This window comes from Rhipicephalus microplus, chromosome 1 (assembly GCF_043290135.1).
Source record: "Rhipicephalus microplus isolate Deutch F79 chromosome 1, USDA_Rmic, whole genome shotgun sequence".
Classification (NCBI taxonomy): Eukaryota; Metazoa; Arthropoda; class Arachnida; order Ixodida; family Ixodidae; genus Rhipicephalus; species Rhipicephalus microplus.
In genome coordinates this window covers 113231557-113256509 of record NC_134700.1, presented here as the reverse complement: position 1 = coordinate 113256509, position 24953 = coordinate 113231557, and the positions used below count along the sequence as shown (strand labels likewise).

Here is a 24953-nt window from a genome sequence, read left to right as displayed (position 1 = left end):
TTTTTTTCTGCGCTTCGGGAAGGGATGTTTTGCATATTCGTACATTTTGATAGACCCATTTTTTGTAATTCGAAGGTATTTTTTTTTATGGAAAGCAAGTAGCGAGTTAAAACGCACCCGTCCTCTCGTGCTTATGGTACCTTTGTCTTGGGGGAAAAAAAAAAAACATCATGGGCGAAAGCCAATACAATTTTAAAGACTAAGCTTTGTATAAAAGACTGTCATGTGAAAGCTCAGGCAGTTTGAAGACACTGTGCGCTTTCATATTCCCACATCGTTTTCGAACGCATTGGTTTGAACTGGGCAAAGGAGGTCTTCTGCAAGTCTCAAATTCGCAAATCGAAGTGACGAACTGAGGCGCTGAACGCTGAAGCAGCAGCAAGCAAGCTCTCTTCATTGTTGAACCCTCTCATGAAAACTTTTCAGCGTCTATTGTTGTGGATATCCTAAAACAGGGTGACAGCGGGAATCCTCAAATGGCCACGACTACTATTTATTTCCGATCTCATTAGACCGAAACGCGCGGCCCAAGGTACAAGTGTTGCGTTAGCGGGAATTATTGCATCGCAGTCTTTGCTTAGGTTGAGAATCTTGGTGGTGGAATGATAAATTGTTGTTGTATGGATTGATGGTAGATATCATACGAGCTAAAATTTTAGAAACGACAGTGAAATCGCTTGAAAACATTGAACACACTCGAAAATAAATTGCGGGTAGTGTTAGACAGCTACAAAAAAAGAAAAGCAAACATTATAGGAGGTTCCAAACTGAAACATTCTAAAACACCTAACGCACGGACGTCTATTGACAAGGTATGTTATTTTGATATTAAAATTCATTTCCGTATGCTGCGATCAACACTTGATTGATGTTAGGCCACTACAGTACCAATACTAGCGACTTGAAGTGGCGGCCTGGCTATTGAAACGTCAGGTAACAAAATTTCTGAAACAGGCGCGCTTGTGCGTCACCAAAACATTCAAAGAGGGCGCTTGTGTGTCGCCAACCCATAGATGAGCCGCCAGGATTTCTTCAATAGGATAGGAGGGGGGGGGGGGTGAGCAAGTGATTACATCCTGGGGCCGTATCAACCGCTAGTGCCCACAAGCTAGGGTCCTTTCAGCACCGCCCCTGTCTCGAAGTGTGGAGCGGGCATTGCTGCTGACGTCACGATATCTTGTAAGCATGTGAAGAGAAAATTTGGACGTCACAGCACACTCGGGGTGCCTGCAGTTGAAAGATAGCGATTCGGGATAGCGATTCTTCGAGTTGATGCAGCGATTCGAGAAAGCTTGTAAAATTGAGCTTTTTTGTGTGTTATAAATATTAAAAAGAAAAAAAAGTCTTTAAGCCAAGGACAACCAAGACAGCATTATAGGTACTTTGTATTAAATTTGCAGAATTTCTTTGCGAACTTTGGTGATTTTAAGGGTATCTATCTATCTGGCCGCTTAGGTTTGGGTGGTCTCGTCCGAACACGGCTGCTGACACCAAAGCCCGAGCACTCGGAACGAGGCTCCCGCTACCTGCCTTCGCTTTTAGGTGCCAGGGATGGAATCGTCAGCTATCTCGATTTTATATTATTTTACCTAATTTTCCGCCCACCAAGAGCGATGGTAGGCACTCTTCGCAGCTCGCAACCGGAAATAAAGTTCGGGATAGTGAGCTGGGCCAGAAGGGTCGCTGAAGCACAGCAATGTTCGGCCATCTAGAGTGGCCCGAAGGCCCGTTGTCATCCTGCTTACACTTTCCCTGCCACACCTGCCCTCAAATGATTCTTCCAAGGATCAATAAAGTCCCGTACCTACCTCAGGCATATTTCTTCATCTTCTTCACCCACAATGTGAAGACATAATACGAATAGAGATAGCGCAAAAACTTCAAATATTCCAATTTTCTCTCCAGATGCAGCCTTGGGCAGGTATATTTTAAGGGCTCTGAGCAACTCTCACTTAACACAAGAAAACGACACATCGGAAGCCATATCGGAGAACCTGGATCTCAATAGCTTGCACTCTCCTCCACAGCGCAAGTGTTTCAGCGGGTGTATAGATCTTCCTTTGGATTGTAAAATAGGGGGAGAGCGCGAACGCAGTCCCCCACTACCAAAAATTGCATGCCCCATCTGCCCCAGTTTGGGGTAGTGGCAGGGGTCAGCACGAGCGCAGTGCAATGCCCGCGCCTCTCCCTGGGGGCACCGCCATCTTGACCACGGTCACCCCGACACCAGGTAAGTATGCCAGACAACGGGTCGCACTCGGTCAGCACCCATCGCGACGTCTTGTGTCATTCAGGTGAGGTGCAGACGACGGTCGAAGATTGCTGTTTGCTTCTTGTATATTTTAAGGAGCCATTTCAAGAAACACTAATGGCCCACTAATATGCGTCGACCTGTTAAATAAAATTGAACCTAGCTCTGATTGATGACAAAAAAAAAGCTCAAGTTTGATCAAATATAATAGCAGTTTTAGCGCAACAAGCATGAATCATCTTTACGCCGCTAGAGGCGCTAGCGCTGCGGTCAATTAACGGAGGGCGCACGTTTCATCCAAGGCTATTCATGTTCATGCACTTGTGCATGCATTTTCAGCTCCACATCATGACGTTCCAGTCAATAAAGAAATTACAGCACAGTCACTTTCCATGTGAAGGTTTCGCATAACATCCACTGCGAAGATACGTGCGATCTACTAATTGTTTTTTTTTTTTTCTGCGCTTCGGGAAGGGATGTTTTGCATATTCGTACATTTTGATAGACCCATTTTTTGTAATTCGAAGGTATTTTTTTTTTATGGAAAGCAAGTAGCGAGTTAAAACGCACCCGTCCTCTCGTGCTTATGGTACCTTTGTCTTGGGGGAAAAAAAAAAAACATCATGGGCGAAAGCCAATACAATTTTAAAGACTAAGCTTTGTATAAAAGACTGTCATGTGAAAGCTCAGGCAGTTTGAAGACACTGTGCGCTTTCATATTCCCACATCGTTTTCGAACGCATTGGTTTGAACTGGGCAAAGGAGGTCTTCTGCAAGTCTCAAATTCGCAAATCGAAGTGACGAACTGAGGCGCTGAACGCTGAAGCAGCAGCAAGCAAGCTCTCTTCATTGTTGAACCCTCTCATGAAAACTTTTCAGCGTCTATTGTTGTGGATATCCTAAAACAGGGTGACAGCGGGAATCCTCAAATGGCCACGACTACTATTTATTTCCGATCTCATTAGACCGAAACGCGCGGCCCAAGGTACAAGTGTTGCGTTAGCGGGAATTATTGCATCGCAGTCTTTGCTTAGGTTGAGAATCTTGGTGGTGGAATGATAAATTGTTGTTGTATGGATTGATGGTAGATATCATACGAGCTAAAATTTTAGAAACGACAGTGAAATCGCTTGAAAACATTGAACACACTCGAAAATAAATTGCGGGTAGTGTTAGACAGCTACAAAATAAGAAAAGCAAACATTATAGGAGGTTCCAAACTGAAACATTCTAAAACACCTAACGCACGGACGTCTATTGACAAGGTATGTTATTTTGATATTAAAATTCATTTCCGTATGCTGCGATCAACACTTGATTGATGTTAGGCCACTACAGTACCAATACTAGCGACTTGAAGTGGCGGCCTGGCTATTGAAACGTCAGGTAACAAAATTTCTGAAACAGGCGCGCTTGTGCGTCACCAAAACATTCAAAGAGGGCGCTTGTGTGTCGCCAACCCATAGATGAGCCGCCAGGATTTCTTCAATAGGATAGGGGGGGGGGGGGGGTGAGCAAGTGATTACATCCTGGGGCCGTATCAACCACTAGTGCCCACAAGCTAGGGTCCTTTCAGCACCGCCCCTGTCTCGAAGTGTGGAGCGGGCATTGCTGCTGACGTCACGATATCTTGTAAGCATGTGAAGAGAAAATTTGGACGTCACAGCACACTCGGGGTGCCTGCAGTTGAAAGATAGCGATTCGGGATAGCGATTCTTCGAGTTGATGCAGCGATTCGAGAAAGCTTGTAAAATTTAGCTTTTTTGTGTGTTATAAATATTAAAAAGAAAAAAAAGTCTTTAAGCCAAGGACAACCAAGACAGCATTATAGGTACTTTGTATTAAATTTGCAGAATTTCTTTGCGAACTTTGGTGATTTTAAGGGTATCTATCTATCTGGCCGCTTAGGTTTGGGTGGTCTCGTCCGAACACGGCTGCTGACACCAAAGCCCGAGCACTCGGAACGAGGCTCCCGCTACCTGCCTTCGCTTTTAGGTGCCAGGGATGGAATCGTCAGCTATCTCGATTTTATATTATTTTACCTAATTTTCCGCCCACCAAGAGCGATGGTAGGCACTCTTCGCAGCTCGCAACCGGAAATAAAGTTCGGGATAGTGAGCTGGGCCAGAAGGGTCGCTGAAGCACAGCAATGTTCGGCCATCTAGAGTGGCCCGAAGGCCCGTTGTCATCCTGCTTACACTTTCCCTGCCACACCTGCCCTCAAATGATTCTTCCAAGGATCAATAAAGTCCCGTACCTACCTCAGGCATATTTCTTCATCTTCTTCACCCACAATGTGAAGACATAATACGAATAGAGATAGCGCAATAACTTCAAATATTCCAATTTTCTCTCCAGATGCAGCCTTGGGCAGGTATATTTTAAGGGCTCTGAGCAACTCTCACTTAACACAAGAAAACGACACATCGGAAGCCATATCGGTGAACCTGGATCTCAATAGCTTGCACTCTCCTCCACCGCGCAAGTGTTTCAGCGGATGTATAGATCTTCCTTTGGATTGTAAAATAGGGGGAGAGCGCGAACGCAGTCCCCCACTACCAAAAATTGCATGCCCCATCTGCCCCAGTTTGGGGTAGTGGCAGGGGTCAGCACGAGCGCAGTGCAATGCGCGCGCCTCTCCCTGGGGGCACCGCCATCTTTACCACGGTCACCCCGACACCAGGTAAGTATGCCAGACAACGGGTCGCACTCGGTCAGCACCCATCGCGACGTCTTGTGTCATTCTGGTGAGGTGCAGACGACGGTCGAAGATTGCTGTTTGCTTCTTGTATATTTTAAGGAGCCATTTCAAGAAACACTAATGGCCCACTAATATGCGTCGACCTGTTAAATAAAATTGAACCTAGCTCTGATTGATGATTAAAAAAAAAAGCTCAAGTTTGATCAAATATAATAGCAGTTTTAGCGCAACAAGCATGAATCATCTTTACGCCGCTAGAGGCGCTAGCGCTGCGGTCAATTAACGGAGGGCGCACGTTTCATCCAAGGCTATTCATGTTCATGCACTTGTGCATGCACATTTTCAGCTCCACATCATGACGTTCCAGTCAATAAAGAAATTACAGCACAGTCACTTTCCATGTGAAGGTTTCGCATAACGTCCACTGCGAAGATACGTGCGATCTACTAATTGTTTTTTTTTCTGCGCTTCGGGAAGGGATGTTTTGCATATTCGTACATTTTAATAGACCCATTTTTTTTTGTAATTCGAAGGTATTTTTTTATGGAAAGCAAGTAGCGAGTTAAAACGCACCCGTCCTCTCGTGCTTATGGCTTATGGTACCTTTGTCTTGGGAAAAAAAAAAACATCATGGGCGAAAGCCAATACAATTTAATTTTAAAGACTAAGCTGTGTATAGAAAACTGTCATGTGAAAGCTCAGGCAGTTTGAAGACACTGTGCGCTTTCATATTCTCACATCGTTTTCGAACGCATTGGTTTGAACTGGGCAAAGGAGGTCTTCTGCAAGTCTCAATTTCGATTCGCAGCAGCCCATGCAATTATCTAGTAAATGTGCATAAATCGAAGTGACGAACTGAGGCGCTGAACGCTGAAGCAGCATCAAGCAAGCTCTCTTCATTGTTGAACCCTCTCATGAAAACTTTTCAGCGTCTATTGTTGTGGATCTCCTCAAACAGGGTGACAGCGGGAATCCTCAAATGGCCACGACTACTATTTATTTCCCATCTCATTAGACCGAAACGCGCGGTCCAAGGTACAAGTGTTGCGTTAGCGGGAATTATTGCATCGCAGTCTTTGCTTAGGTTGAGAATCTTGGTGGTGGAATGATAAATTGTTGTTGTATGGATTGATGGTAGATATCATACGAGCTAAAATTTTAGAAACGACAGTGAAATCGCTTGAAAACATTGAACACACTCGAAAATAAATTGCGGGTAGTGTTAGACAGCTACAAAATAAGAAAAGCAAACATTATAGGAGGTTCCAAACTGAAACATTCTAAAACACCTAAAGCACGGACGTCTACTGACAAGGTATGTTATTTTGATATTAAAATTCATTTCCGTATGCTGCGATCAACACTCAACACTTGATTGATGTTAGGCCACTACAGTACCAATACTAGCGACTTGAAGTGGCGGCCTGGCTATTGAAACGTCAGGTAACGAAATTTCTGAAATAGGCGCGCTTGTGCGTCACCAAAACATTCAAAGAGGGCGCTTGTGTGTCGCCAACCCATAGATGAGCCGCCAGGATTTCTTCAATAGGATAGGAGGGGGGGGGGGGTGAGCAAGTGATTACATCCTGGGGAGTGAAAAAACAGCGCGTAACACAGGACATAGGACAGAGAAGAGACGGACGAGGCGCTGTCCGTCTCTTCTCTGTCCTATGTCCTGTGTTACGCGCTGTTTTTTCACTTCGTTGACCATGTACCAACCGGCCCAAATAAGCACTTTAGTACATCCTGGGGCCGTATCAACCGCTAGTGCCCACAAGCTAGGGTCCTTTCAACACCGCCCCTGTCTCGAAGTGTGGAGCGGGCATTGCTGCTGACGTCACGATATCTTGTAAGCATGTGAAGAGAAAATTTGGACGTCGCAGCACACTCGGGGTGCCTGCAGTTGAAAGATAGCGATTCGGGATAGCGATTCTTCGAGTTGATGCAGCGATTCGAGAAAGCTTGTAAAATTGAGCTTTTTTGTGTGTTATAAATATTAAAAAGAAAAAAAAAGTCTAAGTCAAGGACAACCAAGACAGCATTAGAGGTACTTTGTATTAAATTTGCAGCATTTCTTTGCGAACTTTGGTGATTTTAAGGGTATCTATCTATCTGGCCACTTAGGTTTGGGTGGTCTCGTCCGAACACGGCTGCTGACACCAAAGCCCGAGCACTCGGAACGAGGCTCCAGCTACCTGCCTTCGCTTTTAGGTGCCAGGGATGGAATCGTCAGCTATCTCGATTTTATATTATTTTACCTAATTTTCCGCCCACCAAGATCAATGGTAGGCACTCTTCGCAGCTCGCAACCGGAAATAAAGTTCGGGATAGTGAGCTGGGCCAGAAGGGTCGCTGAAGCACAGCAATGTGCGGCCATCTAGAGTGGCCCGAAGGCCCGTTGTCATCCTGCTTCCACTTTCCCTGCCACACCTGCCCTCAAATCATTCTTCCAAGGATCAATAAAGTCCCTTACCTACCTCAGGCATATTTCTTCATCTTCTTCACCCACAATGTGAAGACATAATACTAATAGTAATAGCGCAAAAACTTCAAATATTGCAATTTTCTCTCCAGATGCAGCCTTGGGCAAGTATATTTTAAGGGCTCTGAGCAACTCTCACTTAACACAAGAAAACGACACATCGGAAGCTATATCGGAGAACCCGGATCTCAATAGCTTGCACTCTCCTCCGCCGCGCAAGTGTTTCAGCGGGTGTATAGATCTTCCTTTGGATTGTAAAATAGGGGGAGAGCGCGAACGCAGTCCCCCACTACCAAAAATTGCATGCCCCATCTGCCCCAGTTTGGGGTAGTGGCAGGGGTCAGCACGAGCGCAGTGCAATGCCCGCGCCTCTCCCTGGGGGCACCGCCATCTTGACCACGGTCACCCCGACACCAGGTAAGTATGCCAGACAACGGGTCGCACTCGGTCAGCACCCATCGTGACGTCTTGTGTCATTCTGGTGAGGTGCAGACGACGGTCGAAGATTACTGTTTGCTTCTTGTATATTTTAAGGAGCCATTTGAAGAAGCACTAATGGCCCACTAATATGCGTCGACCTGTTAAATAAAATTGAACCTAGCTCTGATTGATGACAAAAAAAAGCTCAAGTTTGATCAAATATAATAGCAGTTTTAGCGCAACAAGCATGAATCATCTTTACGCCGCTAGAGGCGCTAGCGCTGCTGTCAATTAACGGAGGGCGCACGTTTCATCCAAGGCTATATATTCATGTTCATGCACTTGTGCATGCATTTTCAGCTCCACATCATGACGTTCCAGTCAATAAAGAAATTACAGCACAGTCACTTTCCATGTGAAGGTTTCGCATAACATCGACTGCGAAGAAGATACGTGCGATCTACTAATTGTTTTTTTTTCTGCGCTTCGGGAAGGGATGTTTTGCATATTCGTACATTTTAATAGACCCATTTTTTTTTTGTAATTCGAAGGTATTTTTTTATGGAAAGCAAGTAGCGAGTTAAAACGCACCCGTCCTCTCGTGCTTATGGCTTATGGTACCTTTGTCTTGGGAAAAAAAAAACATCATGGGCGAAAGCCAATACAATTTAATTTTAAAGACTAAGCTGTGTATAGAAAAACTGTCATGTGAAAGCTAAGGCAGTTTTGAAGACACTGTGCGCTTTCATATTCTCACATCGTTTTCGAACGCATTGGTTTGAACTGGGCAAAGGAGGTCTTCTGCAAGTCTCAATTTCGATTCGCAGCAGCCCATGCAATTATCTAGTAAATGTGCATAAATCGAAGTGACGAACTGAGGCGCTGAAAGCAGCAGCAGCAGCAAGCAAGCTCTCTTCATTGTTGAACCCTCTCAAGAAAACTTTTCAGCGTCTATTGTTGTGGATCTCCTCAAACAGGGTGACAGCGGGAATCCTCAAATGGCCACGACTACTATTTATTTCCCATCTCATTAGACCGAAACGCGCGGTCCAAGGTACAAGTGTTGCGTTAGCGGGAATTATTGCATCGCAGTCTTTGCTTAGGTTGAGAATCTTGGTGGTGGAATGATAAATTGTTGTTGTATGGATTGATGGTAGATATCATACGAGCTAAAAATTTTAGAAATGACAGTGAAATCGCTTGAAAACATTGAACACACTCGAAAATAAATTGCGGGTAGTGTTAGACAGCTACAAAATAAGAAAAGCAAACATTATAGGAGGTTCCAAACTGAAACATTCTAAAACACCTAAAGCACGGACGTCTACTGACAAGGTATGTTATTTTGATATTAAAATTCATTTCCGTATGCTGCGATCAACACTCAACACTTTATTGATGTTAGGCCACTACAGTACCAATACTAGCGAGTTGAAGTGGCGGCCTGGCTATTGAAACGTCAGGTAACAAAATTTCTGAAATAGGCGCGCTTGTGCGTCACCAAAACATTCAAAGAGGGCGCTTGTGTGTCGCCAACCCATAGATGAGCCGCCAGGATTTCTTCAATAGGATAGGAGGGGGGGGGGGGGGGGTGAGCAAGTGATTACATCCTGGGGCCGTATCAACCGCTAGTGCCCACAAGCTAGGGTCCTTTCAGCACCGCCCCTGTCTCGAAGTGTGGAGCGGGCATTGCTGCTGACGTCACGATATCTTGTAAGCATGTGAAGAGAAAATTTGGACGTCACAGCACACTCGGGGTGCCTGCAGTTGAAAGATAGCGATTCGAGATAGCGATTCTTCGAGTTGATGCAGCGATTCGAGAAAGCTTGTAAAATTGAGCTTTTTTGTGTGTTATAAATATTAAAAAGAAAAAAAAAAGTCTAAGTCAAGGACAACCAAGACAGCATTATAGGTACTTTGTATTAAATTTGCAGCATTTCTTTGCGAACTTTGGTGATTTTAAGGGTATCTATCTATCTGGCCGCTTAGGTTTGGGTGGTCTCGTCCGAACACGGCTGCTGACACCAAAGCCCGAGCACTCGGAACGAGGCTCCAGCTACCTGCCTTCGCTTTTAGGTGCCAGGGATGGAATCGTCAGCTATCTCGATTTTATATTATTTTACCTAATTTTCCGCCCACCAAGATCAATGGTAGGCACTCTTCGCAGCTCGCAACCGGAAAGAAAGTTCGGGATAGTGAGCTGGGCCAGAAGGGTCGCTGAAGCACAGCAATGTGCGGCCATCTAGAGTGGCCCGAAGGCCCGTTGTCATCCTGCTTCCACTTTCCCTGCCACACCTGCCCTCAAATCATTCTTCCAAGGATCAATAAAGTCCCGTACCTACCTCAGGCATATTTCTTCATCTTCTTCACCCACAATGTGAAGACATAATACGAATAGAGATAGCGCAAAAACTTCAAATATTCCAATTTTCTCTCCAGATGCAGCCTTGGGCAGGTATATTTTAAGGGCTCTGAGCAACTCTCACTTAACACAAGAAAACGACACATCGGAAGCCATATCGGAGAACCTGGATCTCAATAGCTTGCACTCTCCTCCACCGCGCAAGTGTTTCAGCGGGTGTATAGATCTTCCTTTGGATTGTAAAATAGGGGGAGAGCGCGAACGCAGTCCCCCACTACCAAAAATTGCATGCCCCATCTGCCCCAGTTTGGGGTAGTGGCAGGGGTCAGCACGAGCGCAGTGCAATGCCCGCGCCTCTCCCTGGGGGCATCAAAGAGAAGTTTATTGACTTCCAACCAAGGATAAAGTACATGACAAAAACATCGAGCTTCACGACTACAAAGGGTGCATGTACAATCAGAAAAGCACCACTACCGAGGTACAATGTATGTGGGGGGGTGTACCCCTCTATTTACTGTACAGCGCGTGGTGCTCCAGCAGGCTTAATCATGCGCGGCGGTAGGTCTTCTCAACACGCGGTGGGAACAAGTAGCGACTTAGCGCTGTACAACTGTAGGTATTATTTCTTTTTTGTCGCCTGAAACAATGCTGCTTTCGTACACAGAAAGTGCATGCCCGGAGGTATAAAAGAGGCCTTGAGGCTGGGGGGGGGGGGTTACAAGGGAATGGGGGGGGGCGTGTCTCCCCCCAAATAAGGCATCAGCAACAATCTGCGCGTAAAAAAACTGACTGAAGGCGCCAATCAATGAAGAAGGCGCTATACAAAACTTAACTCAAGTGTCGACCAGCATACTTTGCCCGAATCGATTACAAATAACAACGACAATGGGGTGATGAAATGAAACAGGTGATACAGATATACAGATATACATATACATACATACACATATACATACACATACATATATTTATATATACATATATATATATACATATATATACACAAATACATACACATACATATATACATATACATACACACACACATATACATATATATATATGTATATACAAGTCCCCTTCCGCATGTGCTGGACAGCGGGAGGGGTGTCACCAGGTAGTGATTGGGGCGGCTAGCTTGCCATTCCTCAGAAAAAAGAATCTGGTATGCCAGCGACGAAGGAAGTTTTCCTCGCCTCTGGCCTCAAGTTCGCCGGATAGGTGGGCCCATAGCAACCGCCGGATACGCGAGACTACCGGAAACGCGCTCCGGACAGGTTTTCTACGCGCCTCCGCTAGCGATCTCCTTTGCCAAATAGCTAACATCGTGAAGATCAGCACAAGTTGGCCGAAGGCACCTTTGTTGCGCTTGTGGTAAGGAGGTGGGCGGATACCAAAAGAGCGGGCTACCATCCGCCACACGGGTTTCACCGCCACGCATTGGAACAACGCGTGATCCTGCGATTCAACTGCGTGACAGTTCGGACAACGTGCATCCGGGACTATTCCAAATTTATGCAGGCGTTGTCTGGTGGGGAGGACGGCCCAGGCCTTTTTCAGGAGGAAATCCTGTGCTTCACGGGGGGTGCCGCAACGGAGCGAGAGTAATTCGCGCTTCGCGCGCTCGGCTCGTTTTTGTTCAGTGTCGCTCAGCTGCTTCCGCGTGATGGCTTCAACGATGCGCGCTGGCTGGTCCTCATCCACATCGCCTTCGGGCACTTCTTGCCTCAACATGCGCCAGGTAGCCGACGCCGTTTTATAGAAGGGCGCAGGTGCCTCAGCAAAGGGCCCAATGTGGTGGCCAGCATCCAGCCAGTCGTGCTTCACTCCACTCCAGTAGAGGAGTAGGTTGCGCCCTACGTAATCGCTCGCGCGCGCGAGCATGCGGGCGGTTTTCAGGGCCAGGACTCTGCTCGTTGTCAACACATGTGGTAGGCCGAGGCCCCCTTCTGACACTGCCAGTTGTAGCAAGTTTTGCTTCAATGGTGGCGGTTTCCCATCCCAGAGGTATGCGTTAATGAGTTTGGTTAACTGGCTTGCTGTTCTTGTGGGTATCACTGCTACTCGGCTCGCATGCGAGGCTAGGGCGCAAATGCTTGTTTTGACGGCTACTGCTTTCTCGCATAGCGTCAGGCCTTGTAGGCTAGCGCTCTCTGACACTTGTGCAGCCCTGTCCACGACTCGGGACCACGTAGAGGCCGCAACTCCCTCGCGGGAAAAGTATATACCGAGGACCTTAACAGCGGTGACCACCTCGAAGTTGCCGATCACGTGCGCCGGGAAATGGCCGAATAGGAGGGCTTTACACTTCCTCTCATTTAGCTGTGCACCGGATGCTAGGGCGTATGACGCGAATACCTGGTGAAAGCGCTCGAGACTGCTTGGATCTCGCACAAAAAGGAGATATCGTCAGCGTATGCGAGGACTTTCAGGTCCGCAGTTCCTGTGAGAGGAAGGCCCCGGATGTGCGCGTCGCTTGCCAGGGATGTAAGTAGCGGCTCTATCGCGAGTACAAAGAGGGTGGGGCCTAGCGGGCACCCCTGCCTGATCCCTCTCGTGTACTGAAAGGTGTCCGTCGTGGAGCGATTAACTACTACATGGCACCTGAGGTCTGAGTACAGGAGCCTTATCACTTGTACAAAGTTTGCCGGTAGGCCAAACTCTCGCAGGGTTTGGAACAGGTAGGCGTGCCTGACCCTATCGAAAGCCTTGGCCTGATCAAGTGAAAAAAAGGCTCCAGTGACTCTTTTCTCTGAAGCGTACTGGAACACGTCCCTTGTCGTGGTCAGGTTGGTAAACATTGATCTGCCCGGGACTGCGCAAGCCTGGTGTGGAGCAATAATATCCGGCAGAAAGATCTTTAGTCGGCTGTTCAAGATTGACGCCACGATCTTGTAGTCTACATTTAACAACGTGATCGGGCGCCAAGAGGCAGGGTCGTTCGGCGGTGCACCTTCTTTAAGAATGAGGACTACGCGCCCCATGCCGAAGGAGGCAGGTTTCGCGTGTCCCTCTAGGACCGTGTTGACTATGGCTAGGAGCGGTTCACATAGGCTCTCGAAAAAGGTGGCGTAGAAGCCCGCTGTGAGGCCGTCCGCACCGGGAGCCGAGTTTGGTGGCATTGACTGGATAGCGGCCCTCAATTCTGATAACGTCGCTGCGCCGCACATAGTCAGGCATTCATCCTCTTCCAGACGTTTAAGGAATTTACACAGCTCCGACAGGGACGCGGGCTCCGAGGCGATCATTGTGGCGTCCGGCTCGTGAAAGGCTGTCTCGAAGTGGTGCAAGAAAGTCGCCTCGATCTCGACCGGGTCTGTCGCTAGGGTACCATCTGGGCGCTTTACCTCTGCAATACGCACAGAGCCGTTTCCCCTTACTTCTCGCGAGACTACCTCTGGCCGCTCGCTCGAGGTGGCCCAAGTCGCGCGCTTTTCGCCAGTAGCTGCCCGAAGAAGCCGTTCGTACTGCACCTTGAGCGAGGCTAGGTAATCTCGTGTACAGGAGGTGAGGGTGTCAGCACTCTGAATGATACGCATTCTGCGCAGTAACTCGTTCATCTGCGACGTCAAGCGCTTTTTCCTTTTACGGCCTTCGTCTTGGAGGAGGACCTTCCAGGCCTCCTTGAGGTCGTCCCAGGTAGTCGGTGTTACGCGGGGGGATGCTCTAATCGAGCCCTCTATGAGAGTCTCGATCTGTGGTACAGACACCGGATCCTTTAGTAGTGCAGAATCCAGGCGCCACGATGCGTCGGCTGGTTTGGGGCCAGGCTTTGCACGGAGGGTTGTTAGCAGTGGCGCGTGATCAGACAAAGCGGCCAGAGGGGGTGGCAACGGGACCACCTCGCACGCTGTTAGGGATGGAAGTAGGAGCTCCGGTAAGTACGCGCGGTCTAGCCGGCTAGCGGTGACCCTCGACACGCGGGTGGGGCCGAAATCGTCGTCGTGGAGGCGGACCCATGCGTCTGAAAGTCGGAGGCGTTCGACAACTTTGATCAGTTCTTTTGCACGGTAGGCTGAGCCTCCGCAACTTGGTCCCCGGATATCCCTCGCAGTGTCGACCACACAGTTAAAGTCTCCAAGGATTACGTGCGGGAGGGGGGTCAGCAGGTACTCGCCAAGCTCCCTGAAAAAGGGGTTCGTCTCCGATCTAGTTACTGGCGCGTACACGTTCACAAACCGAACTTTCTGCCCATCGATGAAGATGTCAAGCATTAATGTGCGGCCGTCAGCGCCAAACACGCAATGGGCTTTTTGCCTAAACCTCCCGGTGACGAACACAACCCCAACCCCGCATGACCTGGTCCTCGTCAGTGAGAAGAAGGCTTCGACGTGACAGAGGCTGCGGAAGCGAGCGACGTCGAGGGGGGATCGGAAATTCGTCTCCTGGACGAACAACAAGTCGATGCTGCGGGCTTTCGCAAAGGAAACGACCGCGGTTTGTTTCGTCGTGTCGCGGAAACCGCGAACATTCCAAGTGGCGAAACGGATTCGGTCAGCCATCAGTCGCACTATGGTGGAGTGGAAACGAGGGGGGTACGTGAGGGTGTGGAAGGGAGGGATGGAGGCAAGGGGAGGCAGCGCATAGGGGAGTGAAACAGGAAAGGGTAAACGGCGGCGCCGGCGCGCACGGGCACTGCTGTCTGTAACGAAGCGAAGGTGTTATCAGATCTGCTCGCTGGCTTTAGGGGGCGGTTCCCCTTTGCCTGCGGCGCATTGGCCGAGCTTCTGCGTCCTCGCCTTCGGTGGGGCATCGCTGTCGCTCGCCGTCGCTTCTGACCCAATTCGGCATTGTCGCGCCTCTCTGCTTGTGGCTCTCCCTCTCGTTCCTTTCCTGTTCTCCTCTCCCTGGCGCCGGAGCGAGCGCGAACGAGCTCTCTGCTCACGGCCTGACACCCGCTCAAAGGAGAGAGGCTGGTTTATTTGAGCGCGGTCTTGGTCGTCAGGGAGCGAGTAATACCCGCGGCTCACGATGGGCAATTCGTCCTTGGCGGGGTCATTGGTAGCTTCGTCCAAGTCCTGGGCGCACACTGGGGCCAACACGTTAACGGGTGTTTGGGAGGGGGTTGGGAAGGCCTCACGTCGCTTGAAAGTTTCGGCAAGCACCGGGAAGTTGTGGCCATCGTCTTGGACTGACGGGGGGACGAATGGCATAGACGGGGACGATTGGGCCGAGACGGTTTCGAGGTCGCTCGATTCCGTTTCCGATGACATGGTGGTGGCATCGTCAATCTTCTCGGGCTTGTCTTCCTCGTTGGCGGATGAATCCGCCGCAGTGCTTCCTGTGAGCAAGCTGGCATCCGTTTCGCGGCCTTGGGGGGAGGGAGGCCTTGGGGGGGCGCGGGCCGCGGTCCTGGGTACGAGCACTTGTAAGCGAGAGGGGGGTTTGCCTGGCTTCTGCGACGGGGAGCCACTCGGCTGGACCGAGTTCGACGCGAGGTCCGATACCGAGGGGAAACCGCGAGCGGCTGACGCATAAGAGCGCCTCCTAAAACATTCTTTTGTTCCGTGGTGACCCCCGCAACGCTTAAATTCGGCTGAACAGCCCTCAGTTTCATGACCGAAAATTCCGCATCGTATGCAGTATGGTGCGGAGCATGCGGTCGCCATGTGGCCCACCTCACTACATCGCGCGCACACCCGCCTCATGCCTCTATATTCGAACATGACCCGGTGCCCCGCAATGGTCGCAAAGTTGGGCACCGGCTTACTCATTTCGATTTTTACGACTCTGACGCCGTTCAACTTATTTTGGCGGGTAGCCACAGTAGCAAACGAGATGCCCCGCACCCTACCGTACTGTGCTAGGGCGTTGCCAAGTATCTCGTCAGACAGGTAGGCGGGGTATCGGTAGACGTTGACGTACGTGACCGGCGGCCCGACGGCCTCAACCGGTACACTTACTCCATTAACCTTGAAACCTTCCGCCACCATTAACTTTGTTGCCTGACTGGCGTTACGTGTGCAGACGAGAAACTTGGCCCCGCCCATATGCTGCATAACAAAAACACTATCATCACCAGCTTCTAATTCTATAGCGTCTATAAGATCATCAAGGGATACGTCGCCATCCGGCGCTGTGAAGAGGAAGCAGTTCTCCCGCACTGGTAGGTCGGTAGTAACCGCCATTCTGGAGGGGCTGTCGCCAGCAGAAGGGGGCGTGACTTGTAGAAAACTAGTAGCGTGCAGTCGAGCTGCACTCTGGTAAATCTGCGGCTAAGCCTGGGGAGACGCCGCTCGGGATCAGGAGGAGTCAGGTGGGTTGCAGGCAGGCTCCGGGAAGGTAGCGTGGACCGGCATCCGTGCTCCTCCTGGCATAGGGGTGGGGGGCTCCGGGCTGGAAGGCCCGAGACCCAGAGGTGGCAGTCGCTCGCACGAGGCGGCGAAGCCGGCAGGACTCGATGCCGAACGAAGCAGCTGGAACCAGGGCTGGAGACACCTCCTCGTTGATCACACCGCCATCTTGACCACGGCCACCCCGACACCAGGTAAGTATGCCAGACAACGGGTCGCACTCGGTCAGCACCCATCGTGACGTCTTGTGTCATTCTGGTGAGGTGCAGACGACGGTCGAAGATTACTGTTTGCTTCTTGTATATTTTAAGGAGCCATTTGAAGAAGCACTAATGGCCCACTAATATGCGTCGACCTGTTAAATAAAATTGAACCTAGCTCTGATTGATGACAAAAAAAAGCTCAAGTTTGATCAAATATAATAGCAGTTTTAGCGCAACAAGCATGAATCATCTTTACGCCGCTAGAGGCGCTAGCGCTGCTGTCAATTAACGGAGGGCGCACGTTTCATCCAAGGCTATTCATGTTCATGCACTTGTGCATGCATTTTCAGCTCCACATCATGACGTTCCAGTCAATAAAGAAATTACAGCACAGTCACTTTCCATGTGAAGGTTTCGCATAACATCGACTGCGAAGAAGATACGTGCGATCTACTAATTGTTTTTTTTTCTGCGCTTCGGGAAGGGATGTTTTGCATATTCGCACATTTTAATAGACCCATTTTTTTTTGTAATTCGAAGGTATTTTTTTATTGAAAGCAAGTAGCGAGTTAAAACGCACCCGTCCTCTCGTGCTTATGGCTTATGGTACCTTTGTCTTGGGAAAAAAAAAACATCATGGGCGAAAGCCAATACAATTTAATTTTAAAGACTAAGCTGTGTATAGAAAAACTGTCATGTGAAAGCTCAGGCAGTTTTGAAGACACTGTGCGCTTTCATATTCTCACATCGTTTTCGAACGCATTGGTTTGAACTGGGCAAAGGAGGTCTTCTGCAAGTCTCAATTTCGATTCGCAGCAGCCCATGCAATTATCTAGTAAATGTGCATAAATCGAAGTGACGAACTGAGGCGCTGAACGCTGAAGCAGCAGCAAGCAAGCTCTCTTCATTGTTGAACCCTCTCATGAAAACTTTTCAGCGTCTATTGTTGTGGATCTCCTCAAACAGGGTGACAGCGGGAATCCTCAAATGGCCACGACTACTATTTATTTCCCATCTCATTAGACCGAAACGCGCGGTCCAAGGTACAAGTGTTGCGTTAGCGGGAATTATTGCATCGCAGTCTTTGCTTAGGTTGAGAATCTTGGTGGTGGAAAGAGAAATTGTTGTTGTATGGATTGATGGTAGATATCATACGAGCTAAAATTTTAGAAACGACAGTGAAATCGCTTGAAAACATTGAACACACTCGAAAATAAATTGCGGGTAGTGTTAGACAGCTACAAAATAAGAAAAGCAAACATTATAGGAGGTTCCAAACTGAAACATTCTAAAACACCTAAAGCACGGACGTCTACTGACAAGGTATGTTATTTTGATATTAAAATTCATTTCCGTATGCTGCGATCAACACTCAACACTTGATTGATGTTAGGCCACTACAGTACCAATACTAGCGACTTGAAGTGGCGGCCTGGCTATTGAAACGTCAGGTAACAAAATTTCTGAAATAGGCGCGCTTGTGCGTCACCAAAACATTCAAAGAGGGCGCTTGTGTGTCGCCAACCCATAGATGAGCCGCCAGGATTTCTTCAATAGGATAGGAGGGGGGGGGGGGGGGGTGAGCAAGTGATTACATCCTGGGGCCGTATCAACCGCTAGTGCCCACAAGCTAGGGTTCTTTCAGCACCGCCCCTGTCTCGAAGTGTGGAGCGGGCATTGCTGCTGACGTCACGATATCTTGTAAGCATGTGAAGAGAAAATTTGGACGTCACAGCACACTCGGGGTGCCTGCAGTTGAAAGATAGCGATTCGAGATAGCGATTCTTCGAGTTGATGCAGCGATTCGAGAAAGCTGTTAAAATTGAGCTTTTTTGTGTGTTATAAATATTAAAAAGAAAAAAAAAAAGTCTAAGTCAAGGACAACCAAGACAGCATTATAGGTACTTTGTATTAAATTTGCAGCATTTCTTTGCGAACTTTGGTGATTTTAAGGGTATCTATCTATCTGGCCGCTTAGGTTTGGGTGGTCTCGTCCGAACACGGCTGCTGACACCAAAGCCCGAGCACTCGGAACGAGGCTCCAGCTACCTGCCTTCGCTTTTAGGTGCCAGGGATGGAATCGTCAGCTATCTCGATTTTATATTATTTTACCTAATTTTCCGCCCACCAAGATCAATGGTAGGCACTCTTCGCAGCTCGCAACCGGAAATAAAGTTCGGGATAGTGAGCTGGGCCAGAAGGGTCGCTGAAGCACAGCAATGTGCGGCCATCTAGAGTGGCCCGAAGGCCCGTTGTCATCCTGCTTCCACTTTCCCTGCCACACCTGCCCTCAAATCATTCTTCCAAGGATCAATAAAGTCCCTTACCTACCTCAGGCATATTTCTTCATCTTCTTCACCCACAATGTGAAGACATAATACGAATAGAGATAGCGCAAAAACTTCAAATATTGCAATTTTCTCTCCAGATGCAGCCTTGGGCAAGTATATTTTAAGGGCTCTGAGCAACTCTCACTTAACACAAGAAAACGACACATCGGAAGCTATATCGGAGAACCCGGATCTCAATAGCTTGCACTCTCCTCCGCCGCGCAAGTGTTTCAGCGGGTGTATAGATCTTCCTTTGGATTGTAAAATAGGGGGAGAGCGCGAACGCAGTCCCCCACTACCAAAAATTGCATGCCCCATCTGCCCCAGTTTGGGGTAGTGGCAGGGGTCAGCACGAGCGCAGTGCAATGCCCGCGCCTCTCCCTGGGGGCATCAAAGAGAAGTTTATTGACTTCCAACCAAGGATAAAGTACATGACAAAAACATCGAGCTTCACGACTACAAAGGGTGCATGTACAATCAGAAAAGCACCACTACCGAGGTACAATGTATGTGGGGGGGTGTACCCCTCTATTTACTGTACAGCGCGTGGTGCTCCAGCAGGCTTAATCATGCGCGGCGGTAGGTCTTCTCATCACGCGGTGGGAACAAGTAGCGACTTAGCGCTGTACAACTGTAGGTATTATTTCTTTTTTGTCGCCTGAAACAATGCTGCTTTCGTACACAGTAAGTGCATGCCCGGAGGTATAAAAGAGGCCTTGAGGCTGGGGGGGGGGGGGTTACAAGGGAATGGGGGGGGGGGCGTGTCTCCCCCCAAATAAGGCATCAGCAACAATCTGCGCGTAAAAAAACTGACTGAAGGCGCCAATCAATGAAGAAGGCGCTATACAAAACTTAACTCAAGTGTCGACCAGCATACTTTGCCCGAATCGATTACAAATAACAACGACAATGGGGTGATGAAATGAAACAGGTGATACAGATATACAGATATACATATACATACATACACATATACATACACATACATATATTTATATATACATATATATATATACATATATATACACAAATACATACACATACATATATACATATACATACACACATATATATATATATATATATATATATATATATATATATATATGTATATACAAGTCCCCTTCCGCATGTGCTAGACAGCGGGAGGGGTGTCACCAGGTAGTGATTGGGGCGGCTAGCTTGCCATTCCTCAGAAAAAAGAATCTGGTATGCCAGCGACGAAGGAAGTTTTCCTCGCCTCTGGCCTCAAGTTCGCCGGATAGGTGGGCCCATAGCAACCGCCGGATACGCGAGACTACCGGAAACGCGCTCCGGACAGGTTTTCTACGCGCCTCCGCTAGCGATCTCCTTTGCCAAATAGCTAACATCGTGAAGATCAGCACAAGTTGGCCGAAGGCACCTTTGTTGCGCTTGTGGTAAGGAGGTGGGCGGATACCAAAGGAGCGGGCTACCATCCGCCACACGGGTTTCACCGCCACGCATTGGAACAACGCGTGATCCTGCGATTCAACTGCGTGACAGTTCGGACAACGTGCATCCGGGACTATTCCAAATTTATGCAGGCGTTGTCTGGTGGGGAGGACGGCCCAGGCCTTTTTCAGGAGGAAATCCTGTGCTTCACGGGGGGTGCCGCAACGGAGCGAGAGTAATTCGCGCTTCGCGCGCTCGGCTCGTTTTTGTTCAGTGTCGCTCAGCTGCTTCCGCGTGATGGCTTCAACGATGCGCGCTGGCTGGTCCTCATCCACATCGCCTTCGGGCACTTCTTGCCTCAACATGCGCCAGGTAGCCGACGCCGTTTTATAGAAGGGCGCAGGTGCCTCAGCAAAGGGCCCAATGTGGTGGCCTGCATCCAGCCAGTCGTGCTTCACTCCACTCCAGTAGAGGAGTAGGTTGCGCCCTACGTAATCGCTCGCGCGCGCGAGCATGCGGGCGGTTTTCAGGGCCAGGACTCTGCTCGTTGTCAACACATGTGGTAGGCCGAGGCCCCCTTCTGACACTGCCAGTTGTAGCAAGTTTTGCTTCAATGGTGGCGGTTTCCCATCCCAGAGGTATGCGTTAATGAGTTTGGTTAACTGGCTTGCTGTTCTTGTGGGCATCACTGCTACTCGGCTCGCATGCGAGGCTAGGGCGCAAATGCTTGTTTTGACGGCTACTGCTTTCTCGCATAGCGTCAGGCCTTGTAGGCTAGCGCTCTCTGACACTTGTGCAGCCCTGTCCACGACTCGGGACCACGTAGAGGCCGCAACTCCCTCGCGGGAAAAGTATATACCGAGGACCTTAACAGCGGTGACCACCTCGAAGTTGCCGATCACGTGCGCCGGGAAATGGCCGAATAGGAGGGCTTTACACTTCCTCTCATTTAGCTGTGCACCGGATGCTAGGGCGTACGACGCGAATACCTGGTGAAAGCGCTCGAGACTGCTTGGATCTCGCACAAAAAGGGAGATATCGTCAGCGTATGCGAGGACTTTCAGGTCCGCAGTTCCTGTGAGAGGAAGGCCCCGGATGTGCGCGTCGCTTGCCAGGGATGTAAGTAGCGGCTCTATCGCGAGTACAAAGAGGGTGGGGCCTAGCGGGCACCCCTGCCTGATCCCTCTCGTGTACTGAAAGGTGTCCGTCGTGGAGCGATTAACTACTACATGGCACCTGAGGTCTGAGTACAGGAGCCTTATCACTTGTACAAAGTTTGCCGGTAGGCCAAACTCTCGCAGGGTTTGGAACAGGTAGGCGTGCCTGACCCTATCGAAAGCCTTGGCCTGATCAAGTGAAAAAAAGGCTCCAGTGACTCTTTTCTCTGAAGCGTACTGGAACACGTCCCTTGTCGTGGTCAGGTTGGTAAACATTGATCTGCCCGGGACTGCGCAAGCCTGGTGTGGAGCAATAATATCCGGCAGAAAGATCTTTAGTCGGCTGTTCAAGATTGACGCCACGATCTTGTAGTCTACATTTAACAACGTGATCGGGCGCCAAGAGGCAGGGTCGTTCGGCGGTGCACCTTCTTTAAGAATGAGGACTACGCGCCCCATGCCGAAGGAGGCAGGTTTCGCGTGTCCCTCTAGGACCGTGTTGACTATGGCTAGGAGCGGTTCACATAGGCTCTCGAAAAAGGTGGCGTAGAAGCCCGCTGTGAGGCCGTCCGCACCGGGAGCCGAGTTTGGTGGCATTGACTGGATAGCGGCCCTCAATTCTGATAACGTCGCTGCGCCGCACATAGTCAGGCATTCATCCTCTTCCAGACGTTTAAGGAATTTACACAGCTCCGACAGGGACGCGGGCTCCGAGGCGATCATTGTGGCGTCCGGCTCGTGAAAGGCTGTCTCGAAGTGGTGCAAGAAAGTCGCCTCGATCTCGACCGGGTCTGTCGCTAGGGTACCATCTGGGCGCTTTACCTCTGCAATACGCACAGAGCCGTTTCCCCTTACTTCTCGCGAGACTACCTCTGGCCGCTCGCTCGAGGTGGCCCAAGTCGCGCGCTTTTCGCCAGTAGCTGCCCGAAGAAGCCGTTCGTACTGCACCTTGAGCGAGGCTAGGTAATCTCGTGTACAGGAGGTGAGGGTGTCAGCACTCTGAATGATACGCATTCTGCGCAGTAACTCGTTCATCTGCGACGTCAAGCGCTTTTTCCTTTTACGGCCTTCGTCTTGGAGGAGGACCTTCCAGGCCTCCTTGAGGTCGTCCCAGGTAGTCGGTGTTACGCGGGGGGATGCTCTAATCGAGCCCTCTATGAGAGTCTCGATCTGTGGTACACACACCGGATCCTTTAGTAGTGCAGAATCCAGGCGCCACGATGCGTCGGCTGGTTTGGGGCCAGGCTTTGCACGGAGGGTTGTTAGCAGTGGCGCGTGATCAGACAAAGCGGCCAGAGGGGGCGGCAACGGGACCACCTCGCACGCTGTTAGGGATGGAAGTAGGAGCTCCGGTAAGTACGCGCGGTCTAGCCGGCTAGCGGTGACCCTCGACACGCGGGTGGGGCCGAAATCGTCGTCGTGGAGGCGGACCCATGCGTCTGAAAGTCGGAGGCGTTCGAGAACTTTGATCAGTTCTTTTGCACGGTAGGCTGAGCCTCCGCAACTTGGTCCCCGGATATCCCTCGCAGTGTCGACCACACAGTTAAAGTCTCCAAGGATTACGTGCGGGAGGGGGGTCAGCAGGTACTCGCCAAGCTCCCTGAAAAAGGGGTTCGTCTCCGATCTAGTTACTGGCGCGTACACGTTCACAAACCGAACTTTCTGCCCATCGATGAAGATGTCAAGCATTAATGTGCGGCCGTCAGCGCCAAACACGCAATGGGCTTTTTGCCTAAACCTGCCGGTGACGAACACAACCCCAACCCCGCATGACCTGGTCCTCGTCAGTGAGAAGAAGGCTTCGACGTGACAGAGGCTGCGGAAGCGAGCGACGTCGAGGGGGGATCGGAAATTCGTCTCCTGGACGAACAACAAGTCGATGCTGCGGGCTTTCGCAAAGGAAACGACCGCGGTTTGTTTCGTCGTGTCGCGGAAACCGCGAACATTCCAAGTGGCGAAACGGATTCGGTCAGCCATCAGTCGCACTATGGTGGAGTGGAAACGAGGGGGGTACGTGAGGGTGTGGAAGGGAGGGATGGAGGCAAGGGGAGGCAGCGCATAGGGGAGTGAAACAGGAAAGGGTAAACGGCGGCGCCGGCGCGCACGGGCACTGCTGTCTGTAACGAAGCGAAGGTGTTATCAGATCTGCTCGCTGGCTTTAGGGGGCGGTTCCCCTTTGCCTGCGGCGCATTGGCCGAGCTTCTGCGTCCTCGCCTTCGGTGGGGCATCGCTGTCGATCGCCGTCGCTTCTGACCCAATTCGGCATTGTCGCGCCTCTCTGCTTGTGGCTCTCCCTCTCGTTCCTTTCCTGTTCTCCTCTCCCTGGCGCCGGAGCGAGCGCGAACGAGCTCTCTGCTCACGGCCTGACACCCGCTCAAAGGAGAGAGGCTGGTTTATTTGAGCGCGGTCTTGGTCGTCAGGGGGCGAGTAATACCCGCGGCTCACGATGGGCAATTCGTCCTTGGCGGGGTCATTGGTAGCGTCGTCCAAGTCCTGGGCGCACACTGGGGCCAACACGTTAACGGGTGTTTGGGAGGGGGTTGGGAAGGCCTCACGTCGCTTGAAAGTTTCGGCAAGCACCGGGAAGTTGTGGCCATCGTCTTGGACTGACGGGGGGACGAATGGCATAGACGGGGACGATTGGGCCGAGACGGTTTCGAGGTCGCTCGATTCCGTTTCCGATGACATGGTGGTGGCATCGTCACTCTTCTCGGGCTTGTCTTCCTCGTTGGCGGATGAATCCGCCGCAGTGCTTCCTGTGAGCAAGCTGGCATCCGTTTCGCGGCCTTGGGGGGAGGGAGGCCTTGGGGGGGCGCGGGCCGCGGTCCTGGGTACGAGCACTTGTAAGCGAGAGGGGGGTTTGCCTGGCTTCTGCGACGGGGAGCCACTCGGCTGGACCGAGTTCGACGCGAGGTCCGATACCGAGGGGAAACCGCGAGCGGCTGACGCATAAGAGCGCCTCCTAAAACATTCTTTTGTTCCGTGGTGACCCCCGCAACGCTTACATTCGGCTGAACAGCCCTCAGTTTCATGACCGAAAATTCCGCATCGTATGCAGTATGGTGCGGAGCATGCGGTCGCCATGTGGCCCACCTCACTACATCGCGCGCACACCCGCCTCATGCCTCTATATTCGAACACGACCCGGTGCCCCGCAATGGTCGCAAAGTTGGGCACCGGCTTACTCATTTCGATTTTTACGACTCTGACGCCGTTCAACTTATTTTGGCGGGTAGCCACAGTAGCAAACGAGATGTCCCGCACCGTACCGTACTGTGCTAGGGCGTTGCCAAGTATCTCGTCAGACAGGTAGGCGGGGTATTGGTAGACGTTGACGTACG

The 24953-nt window shown here is 50.2% G+C and overlaps 3 non-coding genes and 2 pseudogenes across 3 annotated transcripts; all 5 read right to left on the bottom strand.

Annotated features, from left to right (window-relative positions):
• Positions 1-2074: 2074 nt before the first annotated feature.
• Positions 2075-2238, bottom strand: LOC119184090 (U1 spliceosomal RNA). Its single transcript, XR_005111424.1, has one exon. It is a non-coding gene; the product is annotated as a U1 spliceosomal RNA (small nuclear RNA).
• A 2540-nt stretch (positions 2239-4778) lies between these two features.
• LOC142771472 (U1 spliceosomal RNA) lies at positions 4779-4942 on the bottom strand. The gene has a single exon (XR_012885940.1). It is a non-coding gene; the product is annotated as a U1 spliceosomal RNA (small nuclear RNA).
• Positions 4943-7695: 2753 nt separating this feature from the next.
• On the bottom strand, positions 7696-7859 carry LOC142771616 (U1 spliceosomal RNA). Its single transcript, XR_012886022.1, has one exon. It is a non-coding gene; the product is annotated as a U1 spliceosomal RNA (small nuclear RNA).
• Positions 7860-10462: 2603 nt separating this feature from the next.
• On the bottom strand, positions 10463-10599 carry LOC119168798 (U1 spliceosomal RNA; annotated as a pseudogene).
• Positions 10600-19309: 8710 nt separating this feature from the next.
• Positions 19310-19446, bottom strand: LOC119168804 (U1 spliceosomal RNA; annotated as a pseudogene).
• Positions 19447-24953: the final 5507 nt, after the last annotated feature.